This window comes from Pinus tabuliformis, chromosome X, assembly GCF_031772625.1.
Source record: "Pinus tabuliformis cultivar Carrire ecotype Pingquan chromosome X, CPIR1, whole genome shotgun sequence".
Lineage (NCBI taxonomy): Eukaryota > Viridiplantae > Streptophyta > Pinopsida > Pinales > Pinaceae > Pinus > Pinus tabuliformis.
The window spans coordinates 916,535,704-916,549,324 of record NC_142308.1 but is presented as its reverse complement, the minus strand read 5'-3'; positions in this window follow the sequence as shown (position 1 = coordinate 916,549,324).

The window sequence follows — 13,621 nt, the reverse complement described above, 5'->3', positions numbered from 1 at the left end:
CTTTAGATATTTGAAAAACATTCTCCTTAGACTTTCCTATAATATATGTATAAATATATGTTTTATGAACCTTTAAAGCAACATGTTTAATCATTTTTGGGATTGATTATCTTATTTTTTAATTTCTATATTTCAATCCTTAAAAGGAAAAAAACTTTATATTTCATGCCTGTTAGTGTTAGTAAGAGGATGAGTCCAATAGTATCCTAGTACAAGAATTTAGACTTAGACTCTAAAACGAATTATTGAAATATCATCTCCATTTCCCAAATACATAATTTAAAAATATATAATTTCCTTCTTACAATTCTACTTAAGAATATGTCCAAAAAATCGAAAAGCTAAAACAGTATAAAAATTATAATACAAGTTAGTCATTAAAGGATATTAAAGTGGAAGACAATATCTCCTAAAAGATGACCTTTAGAGAAGTCTTGAGAAACTAGGGTTCCTCCATCAAGATTGAGTTCCTTTTTGGAGAGCTTGTGAGTTTCATTATTGATTTCTCTTATAATATTATGAAAAGAGTCCACTTGAAACTACATCTAGTCTCTCGATTTTGATTTGAGTATGGATTGGACTCTGACCATCTGAATATTATTTTTTTCATGCAGCGTAATCAATTTCCACCTGATAATCACCCATAATATAAACCATAGAAATCCCAATAGATTGTGGAATGTACAACAACAGCCAAGTCGAGAAAATTTCAACTTTCATGTCAGAGCGACACTAAAGGCATACCAGACAATGAAATAATGTATTGCAAAAAAATTCAAGTGAGGCACAAAATTACTTAGACTCAATCCCTTACTCAACTCTTCCTCTCTCTCATCTAATTGTGATATCAACATTTCTTATTTTGTAGAATTCATATATAGTTCTACAAATTCCATAAGTTCCAATTAGTTAATATTTATCATTAACCATTCTTCCTTATCATGTCTTCTAATTTTTTTAATTGGCCATAGGGCTACAATTCAAGAGTTCTTATTTTCTTTCCTCTTTAGAATCTGATCTAGTTGGGAAATTATAAATTAACATAACACAATTTCCCATCACTTTCCATAATCATTTACTACATCATGGGTCCACCTGACAACTAGAAGAAATAAGACTTGACTCTCATTATTTCCACTATTTAACTTGATTGATTGTCGACTAATGGAAGTTACCTCTATTGAACATTGTTCTGTTGATTCAAAATCAAGCCACTGGGGGGAATAAAGACATGCACCTCACATTTTTCATTTTTTTGGTAAATGAAACGTAATTATGTGAATTTCCAAGTTTTAATTGAGCACTAAGAAGTTTAGGATCATCAGGAATGAGTAAGAAATGTTTTTAGTTTAGCGAATATACCTCAATTAATGAAAATGGTAACAAAACCTATCAATATATGTCCCCATTAACTACAATATGAGGTATAAGGCCACCGAGATGTATCATCATCGAGAGAATTATTTTCTATTTGCCCTAATCCTATCGAGCTAATGTGTAACCCTCTAAAAGTAGTCATTTTTCGAAGCTTAGCTTGCAAAGAGACATATAGTGAATTAAATTATTATTAGAGTCATTATTTTATCCTTCTATTATTTCACTTATAATTCACTTATAAATTACCTATTCCACTATAGACCAAAATTAACACAACATGGAAATATGGGTAAATAATGTATAAAAAAATTACGAATATCAAGTTCAGAGAAAAAGATCGTTAAATGTATAAAAACAAAATATAAACAATATAATAATTTCCTTTAATACTCTTAGTATTCATTCTATTCACACTATGCCAACTATTGCATTTCATGCCTCAGTGTTTTATTTAAACATAGATAATCTAAATTTATACAAATGCAAATAAATTTGTAACTTACCCTGACACTGTACATAAAATGAAAATATTTGTTCATTGCATCGAAAAATACACTCTTTTCAAAAACACATTTATAATTTTATAAAACCATGATAATCCTAGCAAAATAAACAAAATTACACCATTCATGATATTGAGGAAAGAAAATTCCTCTCATAAATTTCTAAGACCTTCTAGAGGCAAACAAATGAGCTCACGTTTGAAAGATGCTCAGGCATTAGAATCCCAGTGAAGGAAAACTATTTCATGGGCTCTCTCCCATGAGTTTTTCATTATTCTTTCCATAAGAAGATATTTGTGTTTCTATCATCCATGTTACTTCATCAAGTGGTTCATTATTCTATTCAATTAAATATATGTTCAGAAATTTGGATTGAGGATGATAGGTCACAATCTTCTAAATTAAACATTATACATACATAAAAGAGGATGAAGAGATAACCTTCAACTTAGGGCTCAACGACATAAGAAGACCTCCATTCATCCCATTGGAGTATAAATGAAGATAAAAGGAGAATCTTCAACTTAGGAATCGAGAGCATAAGAAGGCCTCCATTCATCCCACTGAAGTATAGAAAAATATAATATTTTCCCTCCAACTAGAGAGAGAAAAAATTCACAGCCTTAGTTGATCTGAAATTGGAGGGGAACTTCTCATTCCTATAAAGTGATCATTCTCTTGAAATTTTGTAAGGAAAAATGGGTCTTATGACAAAATAGGTTTTCAAAGGTCTCTTCAAGGACTATGAGTGAGTTTTTTCATGTAAAATTATTAAAACATAAGCAACATCTCATCATTTAACTCATACATGCATTCATGAAGAGAAACTACAAATAATTTGGTATCGGAGTTCACCACTCCTAGGCTACACCTCTAGGTCTGCCGACATATCTTGACTACTCCATATATTCAGTGAAAAAGAGCACATAAAGCTTGCAAATAAAATAAGTGGCTAGTTTCCCCTTTAAGGAAACATTCTCCTACAAATAACTCTCACTATTAAAAAACATGACATCCTACAGTCAATCATGAAACCATCAACAATAAAAGATATCTCCTACAAAGACCCAATACTCCATCTAAAAAATGAGAATACATGACCATACAAGTACTTCATTTCCACATTGAGGTATAAGAAAAAGCTTTCCTCAACAAGACGTAGTGAGAAATGATAAAATGAGGTACACCCTACAAGTCACAGCTACTGTAATAAACTTCTGAACGCAAGAGAACCCCTACAAGGCCTTCTCCATGCTTAAACACCTTCAATAACTTCTCCGAAACACTAATTTATCCATGCACCCACATACTTGAACCTATAAAAAGTCTCTTCAAATATGCTATAATCTATAAACAAAAGTCACCATTGGATCTATAATGTCCAAAAACACCTATGTGGACTCCTCTTGAGCTCCAAAAGACCAAAAACTCACCAATTTATGGCCCTCACAAGCTCTGCCAACTCCTTCTCTGTTATCCATCCTACAAAATGGATAGACAATACAACAACACTACAATTTTACATTATTTCCCTCTAGGGAGGTGACAAATTCACTGGTTGAAGCTGCAATTTTTTGGACCATTAGTTCACCTAATAACCCTTAACTACAAAAACCATGACCACATGAGCCATGCAGGAGGGGCCAGGGCTAAGCGCCTGCCCCCGCTGGCCTAGTCCCTTAATTTTTGGGTTGGTGATCTTATATTGACCATAGGGCCCAGGGCTGTGCAAATGGTCTACCCTTACCACTGTAGCCCCCTCATGCTTTGTCATGATCATATTTGTGGCCATATGGCCAAGGAATTTCCCCCATTCAAACTCCTTGTTGATTTTTGTGTCGGCGTCCCGTGGAGGTGGCAAGTGACCATGGGCTAGGGCCCACACTAAGCCCCCTCCCATCGACACTCATACTCCGCTCCCACCAGTGGTCGTGTGGACTCCCATGATTAGAGACTGGGATAAGGTCTCTAGCCCCAAACTCCTTGCACCCAAGGTCATGTTATGGCAGGTAACTAGGGGTCGGGGCTGAACAGCCAACGCCTCCCCCCATATATGGGCTTCATAAACCTTATATAGTCCTAAGGCCCTTATGAGGTGAGAATCACCCATGTGGTATAGTGACAAGCTATTTGGCTACTAAATTTAAGGTCGTAGGTTCCAATGTTAACAACCCTATCTAACCCATACAAAAATTTTGACCAACTGTGGGAAATCACGTGGTGGCTTCTCATTGGGCCAGATGGCACACCATCAATGGTCCACCATCATAAAAAGAATCAATCACAATGAGTCAACTCATATAATATGATGCTATCACTTTGCATATCCTAATTGATATGTACATGCCCAATGAAACTGATGTTGTCAGCGGTAGGCTGCCTAGTCAGCAAATCTGTTAATTTTTTAGTTGTTGGGTCAAATGATTAGAGCACAATAACTTCAGCATACAATATATGATTTAGCTAAAACAAGTTCCATTTGATTCAGAAGGGTGAACGCTTCAACTTGATGGAAGTTTTAAAATTATCTAGGAACTTTCATTTTTGAGCTAAAATTTGATAACCGAATCATTAGTTCCATAACACATTATCTCCTAGATCAAAGATAATGTCAAAAGGATAAAACAAGATCAATCTATGGAGGGCTAGTGTCTTAGGGGCACCCCTTACCCAATGATCATTGAATGAGAAATAGATGAGATTCCTCATGTATTCACTTCTCTAAGGGCTAAAACCTTAGGGTTTCCACTCATTCGACTTCTGTTATAGTGCCCGTGTTAGTGTAATATTAAAGAATATCTTTGATCTCACTAGTTATTAATTAATACTTCTACTATTACTAATTGTTTAGGAAGTGTTATGAATTTCTTTGTTGCATTAATATGTTTCTATGTTGTGTCAAGATTTCATTTTCTATTAATATTATGTCTTTGTTCTAAATAAATTTCCAATTTTTATTAATGTGTAGGAAAATTATAATAATTAATGCATTAATTTTTTTCAAATATAATTTTCTCACCCATAAATACTCAAATTTTATAAATATTGTATTTATTATATTATAATTATCAAAACTAAATAATGAAATACCTAAATCTAGATACTTTCAAATAAAAATTATCATGTTTACATTGGTCATAATATAATAAATAAAGTATAATTTAAAAAAAATAAAATAAATAAATCATAACCATAATAATAAAGCAATATTAAAAATTAACTTAACTTATAAACCAATATTATAAATTAACTGGTGGCCTGGGTGCAAGTGTAATGGACAATCATTCAAACCCAAAAATAATTTCAGCAAGTTTAGGGAGAATTTCTTCTTGGATTTCCTATGGAGTATCAGTCATCTACCTCCAAAGTTGGCTATTCTTCTAAATTAGCAGAACCTCTAACTTCTAGCCGCAATGAAAAATGCTTTTACAAGTTCGTTAAGCTTCGCACATTGCAAATCTCAATATCGGAGGGTAAGGTTCACTCACTCAAGAAATATTGTGATGCGATACTAATCGATGATCATCGCACATCGCAAATCGCAGATCGTAACTCCTCCAGGGGAGGTTCATTCACTCATGAACATGTGATGTGATAATAAATTAGTGATCCAATGGTCAATAGTCAGAAGTGATCCGACGGTCACTGTGAGATCACACGGAAATCTGCATGACATTTTACCCACCCTCACGGAGTTGATAAGTCCTCAATTTATAAAAGTTCGGGTCCAATTATGAGATTATAGTCTAAACACTTGATGACCCGATATCCATTGGATAATAAATGTAATCAGATCTATGTCTTGTGGGACTTCGATTAACACAAGGGTTAAAAACAAGCCTAACCCCGTTGTTGATGGTGATGTAAAATGTTGAAAATGAAATTAATGGTTAGGAATGAGTGAAGGACTTCAGTCCTAGATCAAGAATTCGTACACTTCTACCCATGTAGTCGCTAATACATGATGAAAAGAAATTAGATGTGATTACATAGAACTCTAAATTCTCAGATCTAACCATAAATTCAATAATACACAGAGACATTGCGGAGGGACACAATGCCTCTAGGATTGACCAATTACACAACAAAAATACACAGAGTTATGTTTTATGCATCTTAATCATATATGGCCAGAACAAATCGAATCAGTCAAAATCCTTTTACAATCATTTAGAACCTACATAAATAACATTTCATCTAACAATCAGATCCTTCAACACTGGATTGAATTTGCCTAATCTTGAACAATATCTAATCTCGTTGATATTCTCCTCGAGAATCTAAACTGAATCAAAACTGCATGAATTAATTACAAAACCACTCAGTCCCTAAATCCTAGATCAAATCCTATCTAGAAATCTTTTAAATTGACTTCTAAAGGACCCCACTCCTTTGCTTGTAACTTTTTTTGTATTTTTGGAATAAGTTCAAAGAATTTTACCTTCAAGCATCATGCTCCTACATCAGACTCCTGCAAACAAAATTTTTCATGGGCTGCTATCCATGAGCTCTTCTACAAAACTACCCAACTTCTGTAGCATGGTATTTGTCATCCAAGAAGCTTCAGCAATTGGTTAATCTTTCAATTTTACAAAATGCTAAAAATGTTCCTATCCTCTTGTCTTCTTCAATAATTTCTTGTCCAAAATCCTCTCCAGCTTCAATTCCTTCGCTATAGGTAACTGTTTTACCCAATCAATCTCTTGTTCTTCTTGATCCTCTGTTGTGTCATCTGCATATTCCTTTTCATACTCGTATAAGTCAACAATATTAAAAATTGGAGATATTCCAATATGAAGAGGTAATTCAATTTCATATGCATTTGCAGAAAATCTTCTCAAGACTCTACATGGTCCAATATTATTAAAATTTAGTTTCTTATACTCCCTTTTTGGAAATCTTTCCTTCCTCAGGTGTGCTAAAAACAAATCTCAAACCTCAAAATAAACTTCTCTTGTCTTCAAATCTGCTATGCCCTTGTATTTTATGTTGTTGTCCTATAGTTGTTGTTTTACCTGTTCATGCATTGCTTGAACTTTTGTAGCAAAATTTTCTCCCCTAGCACTTCTCTTTTCATCTTTTTGCAAGTCTCTCAATTCAGACACTCCTGTTGGTTGCATTCCATAAATTATATGGAATGGACTCTACCCTGTACTCCTATTAGGAGAATCATTATATGAATATTCTGCCTGTGCCAATACTTGATCCCACTGTTTTGGATGTTCACCTGTAAGACTTCTCAAAAGATTACCTAAGCTTCTATTTACAACTTTAGTCTATCCATCAGTCTGAGGATGATAAATAGAACTGAAACTCAATTTAGTTCCAAGCTTATTTGATAACGTCCTCCAGAAATGTCAAACAAATCTGGTGTCTCTATCTGAAACAATGCTCTTAGGTAAACCATGTAAACTTACAATCAACTTAAAAAACAAATTAGCAATATGAGTAGCATCATTGGTTTTATAACATGGAATAAAATGTGCCATTATTGAAAATGTATCAACTACGACATAAATTGAATCATTTCCTCTTTGAGTTTTTGGTAAACCCAAAACAAAGTCCATACTTACCATATCCAAAGGCCTATCTGGAATAGGTAATGGAACATACAAACCTGTGTTTTGACTCCTTCCCTTTTTGTACTAACAGACTTTACAACTTTTCACATACCTTTCCACTTCAGACCTCATTTTCAGCCAAAAATAAAACTTGTTCAACTATTCAGAAGTCTTGTCTGCACCAAAATGCCCTCCAAGTCCTCCACTATGCTTCTCCTTGATCAAATTCTCCCTCATAGAACAACTTGGTATGCACAGTTGATTTCTTTTAAACAACAGTCCCTCTTGCAGGAAATAATCCAGCCACTTGCTTATGTCTAATAAAATAGGGTTTCTACAAGCATCAAATGCCTCTTTAAAATCTAGATCTTTCTCATATAACTCTTTAAGAAAATCAAAACTCAACACTTGAATTTGACTTTCTTGAACAAAAATTATTTTTCTACTTAAGGCATCTGCTACTTTTTTTGATTGACAAGTTATATGTTTTAATACAAAATTAAAACTTTGCAGGTATACCACCAATTTAGCATGCTTTTGGTTAAGCTTTGGTTGTTGCATAAGCTTTGGCTATTGCATGGTTATCTGAATACATTATGAACTCCTTGAAAATCAAATAATGTCTCCACTTCTTCAAAGACTGCACCACTACATAAAATTCCTTGTCATAAGAAGAATATTTCTTCTTTGTCTCATTCAGCTTCTCAATAAAATAACCTACAGGCCTATCCTCCTAACTCAAAACAGCTCCAATGGCTTCTCCACTGCCATCACACTTCACTTGAAAAGGTTTATTAAAATCAGGCAAAATCAAAATAGGTTTCTGAGTAATCTTTCTCTTCAACAACTGGAAGTTCTTTTCTTCTTGAGCAATCCATTTAAATGGTTGTTTGTCCTTCTTTATTGTGTCAATAATTGAAGCATTAATCTTACTAAAATTCCTTATTAATTTCCTATAAAAACTAGCAAGACCATGAAAACTTCTTACCTCAAAGACACTCTTTGTTGAAGGCCACTCCATGATAGCCTTGATCTTTTCTAGATCTATATTTAACCCCTCAACAGAAACAATGAAGCCCAAATACACCAACTCCTCCTTCATGAATGAACATTTCTTTAAATTTAACATTAACTTTTCTTGTTGTATCCTCTGTAAGACATAATTCATATGTCTCACATGCTCCTCCTTATATTTGTTTTAAAACTAATATATCGTCCAGATATACTATTACAAATTTACCAATAAATTCCTTTAAAACTTCATTCATAAGTCTCATAAATGTACTAGGGGCATTCGACAATCCAAAAGGCATCACCATCCACTCATACAATCCTTCATTGGTTTTAAAAGAATTTTTTCACTCAGCTCCCTCTCTAATTCTGATTTGATGATAACCACTTTTTAAACCTAACTTTATAAACTATCTAGCTCCACTCAAAAAATCCATCAAATCTTTGATTCTAGGTAAATGAAATCTGTACCTGATTGCTCTCGATTCAGTGCACATTCTCCAGCCTCCATCTTTCTTTGGGCTGAACACTGTTGGCACTGCACAAGGACTCAAACTCTCTCTAACCAGACCCTTGTCTAATAGTTCCTAAACTCGTTTCATGATCTCTTAATTCTCTGTGGGAGTCATCCTCTAAGCTACTTTATTAGGTATATTTGCTCCTGGAATCAAATCTATGTGATGACTGAATTTTGTAATGGGTGGTAACTCATTAGGCAAATCATCTACAATGATATCATAATAAATGTCTAGCATCTCTTGAATTTCAATTGGTAAATAAGAAATTTTTGTGGAAGTAATTATTACCCTAGGTTTGCAAACCGACACAAAACTTACCTAATCTTCTTCCATTTGTTGTAAGTACTCCTTTCCACTTAGCAAAAGGGTCTTTAGATAAGCTTTCTTCATTGTATCCTCTTCCTCCAGTGGTAGCAATGTATGATTGAAACCATCTTTGCCAAATTTGTATGTGTTCTTCTTTCCATCGTTCATAGCTCCTCTGTCATACTGCCATAGTCTACCCAATAATATATGACACACATCCATAGGCATCACATCGAACAAAATTCTGTCTCTATATTTTCCCAACTGCAACTCCACTTCACATTGCTCGTTCACTACCAACTGATATCCCTTTTCAAGCCATGACACCTTATAAGGTGTTGGATGTTTCTTTGTTTTCAATGTCAACTTCTCCACCACTTTTGTGGAGACTAAATTATATGTACTACCACTGTCTATTATCATCTGACAACACTTCCCTTGAACCTTGCACATAGTCCTGAAGAAGGTTTTTCTTTGTGCTGATCCAACAATTTCCTTAGCTAGTTTTAACAAAATTTTGTTGACTACCAAAGATTCCCCTTTTTCTGGTACATTCTCTTCATCTATTACCTTTGTTGCTTCCTCTTCAGTTTTTGCAACAATTTCATTCCTATAATTCATTCTTATATTTTAAGGGAATTCATAAGCTCTATGCCCCAGCTTGTTACATATGTAACATCTAACTTCTCTTCCTCTACCTCTGCCTCCTCTTCCCCTGGACAAAATTCCTCCACCACTTCCATCACCTCCTGTGGGTGCATGCTAACTTGAGCTGCATTTAGCTCCACCTCTAGGTGTTGTAGATCTTCCTTTACCACCTTGTCTTCCCCTTCCTTAGAAAGAACCTGTATTTCTGATAGACTTCTTCCTCATCGGTTTTTCTTTAGCCTTCAATACCATTTGATAAGCCTCTTCTACTATTTTAGGAGACAGTACACTTATCTCATCTTGGATGTCCACTCTAAGACCATTCACATATATGGCAACCTTCTCATCTGTATCTTGGATTTGTCCTACTCTTATACTCACTTTGTAGAATTCCTTTGTGTATTCCTTTATTGTCATAGACCTCTTTCTAAGTTTCTGCATCTGCCTACATAATGTTTTCTGATAGTCACTTGGCAGAAACTTAGTTTTCAGTTTTTCCACCATCTTGTTCCATTTCTTAATTGCTTGTTTTCCAAGTCTTCTTCTTTCTGCCTACACTCCATCCCACCAAAGTGCTACATGTCCTTTCAGTTTCGTGACAAAAAACTTCACCTTCTTTCCTTCATTTGTTTCTTCATAATTGAATAATTTTTCTATGTCATTTATCCAGTCTATCAATTCCTCAAGGCTTAAGCTTCTCGTGTAGATTGAGACTTCAAGTCTAGGCTTGGATGTGGATCTCAATACTGACCTAAAGAATCTCATTTCAAGAGTTACATCTATGGGTTCCTCATCTTCTGCAGCTCCAACCTCAGGTTCACTGACATCCCCAACATCTATATCTCTTCCCATTTCCACTGCTTCCAATCTAGCTTGCATCTATTGCATAGCTTCCAAATCTTCAACATTTGCAACTGGTCGTCTTCTTCTTCAACGGCCACCTCTTCCTATAACTCTAAAAGCCATGTTTGATTTCTTTTTCTGATCCTTGAGATCCTGTTCAGTGTCAGTAAGCTTCTCTGATACCACAAATGGTGGCCTGGGTGTAGGTGTAATGGAAAATCATTCAAAGCTAAAAATGATTTCAACAAGTACAAGCAGAATTTCTTCTTGGATTTCCTGTGGAGTATCACTCATCTACCTCCAAAGTTCGCCATTCTACTAAATTAATAGAACCACTAACTTCTAGCCACAATGGCAAATTATTTTTTAAGTCCCTTAAGCTTCACACATCATAAATCACAATATCGGAGGGTAAGTTTCACTCACTCATGAAATATTGTGATGCGATACTAATCGGTGATGATCGTACATAGAAAATCACAGATCGCAACTCCTCCAGGCCAGGTTCATTGACTCATGAACATGTGATGCGATATTAAAATAGCGATCCAACGGTTAATAGTCAGTAGTGATCCGACAGTCACTATGATATAGCACAGAGACCTACGCGACGTTTTACTCGCCCTCACGAAGAAGATAAGCTTTATAAGTCCTTAATTTATAAAAATTCGGGTCTAGTTTTGAGATTGAAGATAAAAGACTTGATGACCCGATATCCGTTGGATAACAGAGGCCATCAGATCTACAGCTCGCGGGAATTTGATTAACGTAAGGGTTAAAAATAGGCCTAACCTTGCTGTTGACAGTGATGCAAAATGTTGAAAATGAAATCAACGGTTAGGAATGAGTGTGGGACTTCAGTCCTAGATCAAGAATTCGTACACTTCTACCCCCGTAGTCACTAATACACAGTGAAAAGAAATTAGATGCAATTACACAGAACTCTAAATTCTTAGGGCTAACCAGAAATTCAATAATATAGAGAGACACTGTGAAGGGATGCAACACCTCTAGGATTCACCAATTACACAACACAAATACATAGAGTTATGTTTCTGCAACTTAATCATATATGGCTAAAACAAACTGAATCAGTCAAAATCATTTTACAATCATTCAGAACTTACATAAATACCATTTCATATAAAAAAAAAAATAAAATAAATTATTTAATTAATTAAATTAATTGATTAATTAATCAAATAAATTAAATAATTTACTTATTTATCAATTAGATACTTGGGGTTAAATAAAATTAACATAAAATAGAAATAATAATTTATGAAAGCAGAAATTATAAATTAATTAAATTAATTAAAAACTTATTATAAATAAAAACTAGAAACTAATCAGATTACATCATATAAATAAACTTATAACAATTAAATATCTCATTGTTTTAATTAGTTATTAGGGATTAATAATTAATTTATTTAAAATATAATTAAAATGAAATAATTAAAATAATTAAAATTACAATAATAAAAAACTAAAAAAATTAAACTTAAATAAATATAATAATTAAAATTAAAATTAAAGAATTCATATATGTAAGGGTCAGCTTCTATATAAAAATTTATCATTTTCTAGGTTTATATATACTCTGGTCAGAAGATTCTTCTCTCAAAAACTATCATTCATATTCTATCAATTTTTGTCCTAATGATGGAGCCCCTTTGGGGTTCGAAATGTCGACATAACGAACATAATATTGTGGATAATCCAGATCATGCTACTCCAATAATAACATCCTTAAACACTGGATCGAATTTTCCTAATCTTGAACAATATCTAATCTGCTTGATATTCTCCTCAAGAATCTCAACTGAATCAAAAATGCATGAATTAATTACAAAACAACTCAAACCCTAAATCCTAGCTCAAATCCTATCTAGAAAGCTTGTAAATTGACAGCTAAAGGATCGCACTTGGAGACACTTAGAAATAGAATATTGTTGTAGATGATATGACATCTAGAATAATGTCATATCTTAGGCTCCAATTTAGGAGTAGAGTTAGTGAATTGGTTAGAATGGAATTTATTGTAAATGGACACTTGTTAATTTAATAAGTAGTCCATAACTAGAATAGGTTAGGAAATTAAGCTTGTATATAGTTCATTCTCCTGATTGAAAGAGTGTCGAAGTGTGTGTGTGTAAACTCTCACAAAATAATATGTAATTTATTTTTTGATGAATAAAATTGTGTGTTTGAGGACACTTTTGCCATTATAAATATCATGGGATTAAGAATCTTTATTTCAATATACAAATGTGCCCTTTTATTCTATAATATTGGTTGTAGTATTTGTAGTATTAGGTGTTATAATCTAAAATTTAGTTATATAGAAATAATTTTAAAAATATTAAATTTGATATTAAAACATTTAATTTTAGTTAATTTAAAAATTGAATTACTAAAATAATATATATTAATATGAGAAAGAACTTTCATAAATATTATGATTTTATTAAATAAAAAACATATGTGAAATCATGTGTACTCCCTCAAAAAAAATTTATGTTGCGATACCGAAGTCAACATAAACGAGAAGAAAAGTGTTCACGATTATAACTTTTTGTATAGGTGAATATAGATTGTTTCCAGAGTAAATGATATGACATATTTATTGTTGCTCTTGTATAGTTGTAGTTTGTGCATGACCTTATGGTGTTTTTCCATCATTTATTAAGTAGGGTATGATCATTAAGTTAGCAAAGAGTATGTGTATCCTATAAAAGTTAATTTGTGAAGAAAAATATATGCCAATCTAATAAAAGTAAATGTTGGTTGTTGGCTTATTTGATAATAACAATGGTTGTTGGCCTGTTCGATAATCAGAATGGTCTAAGGC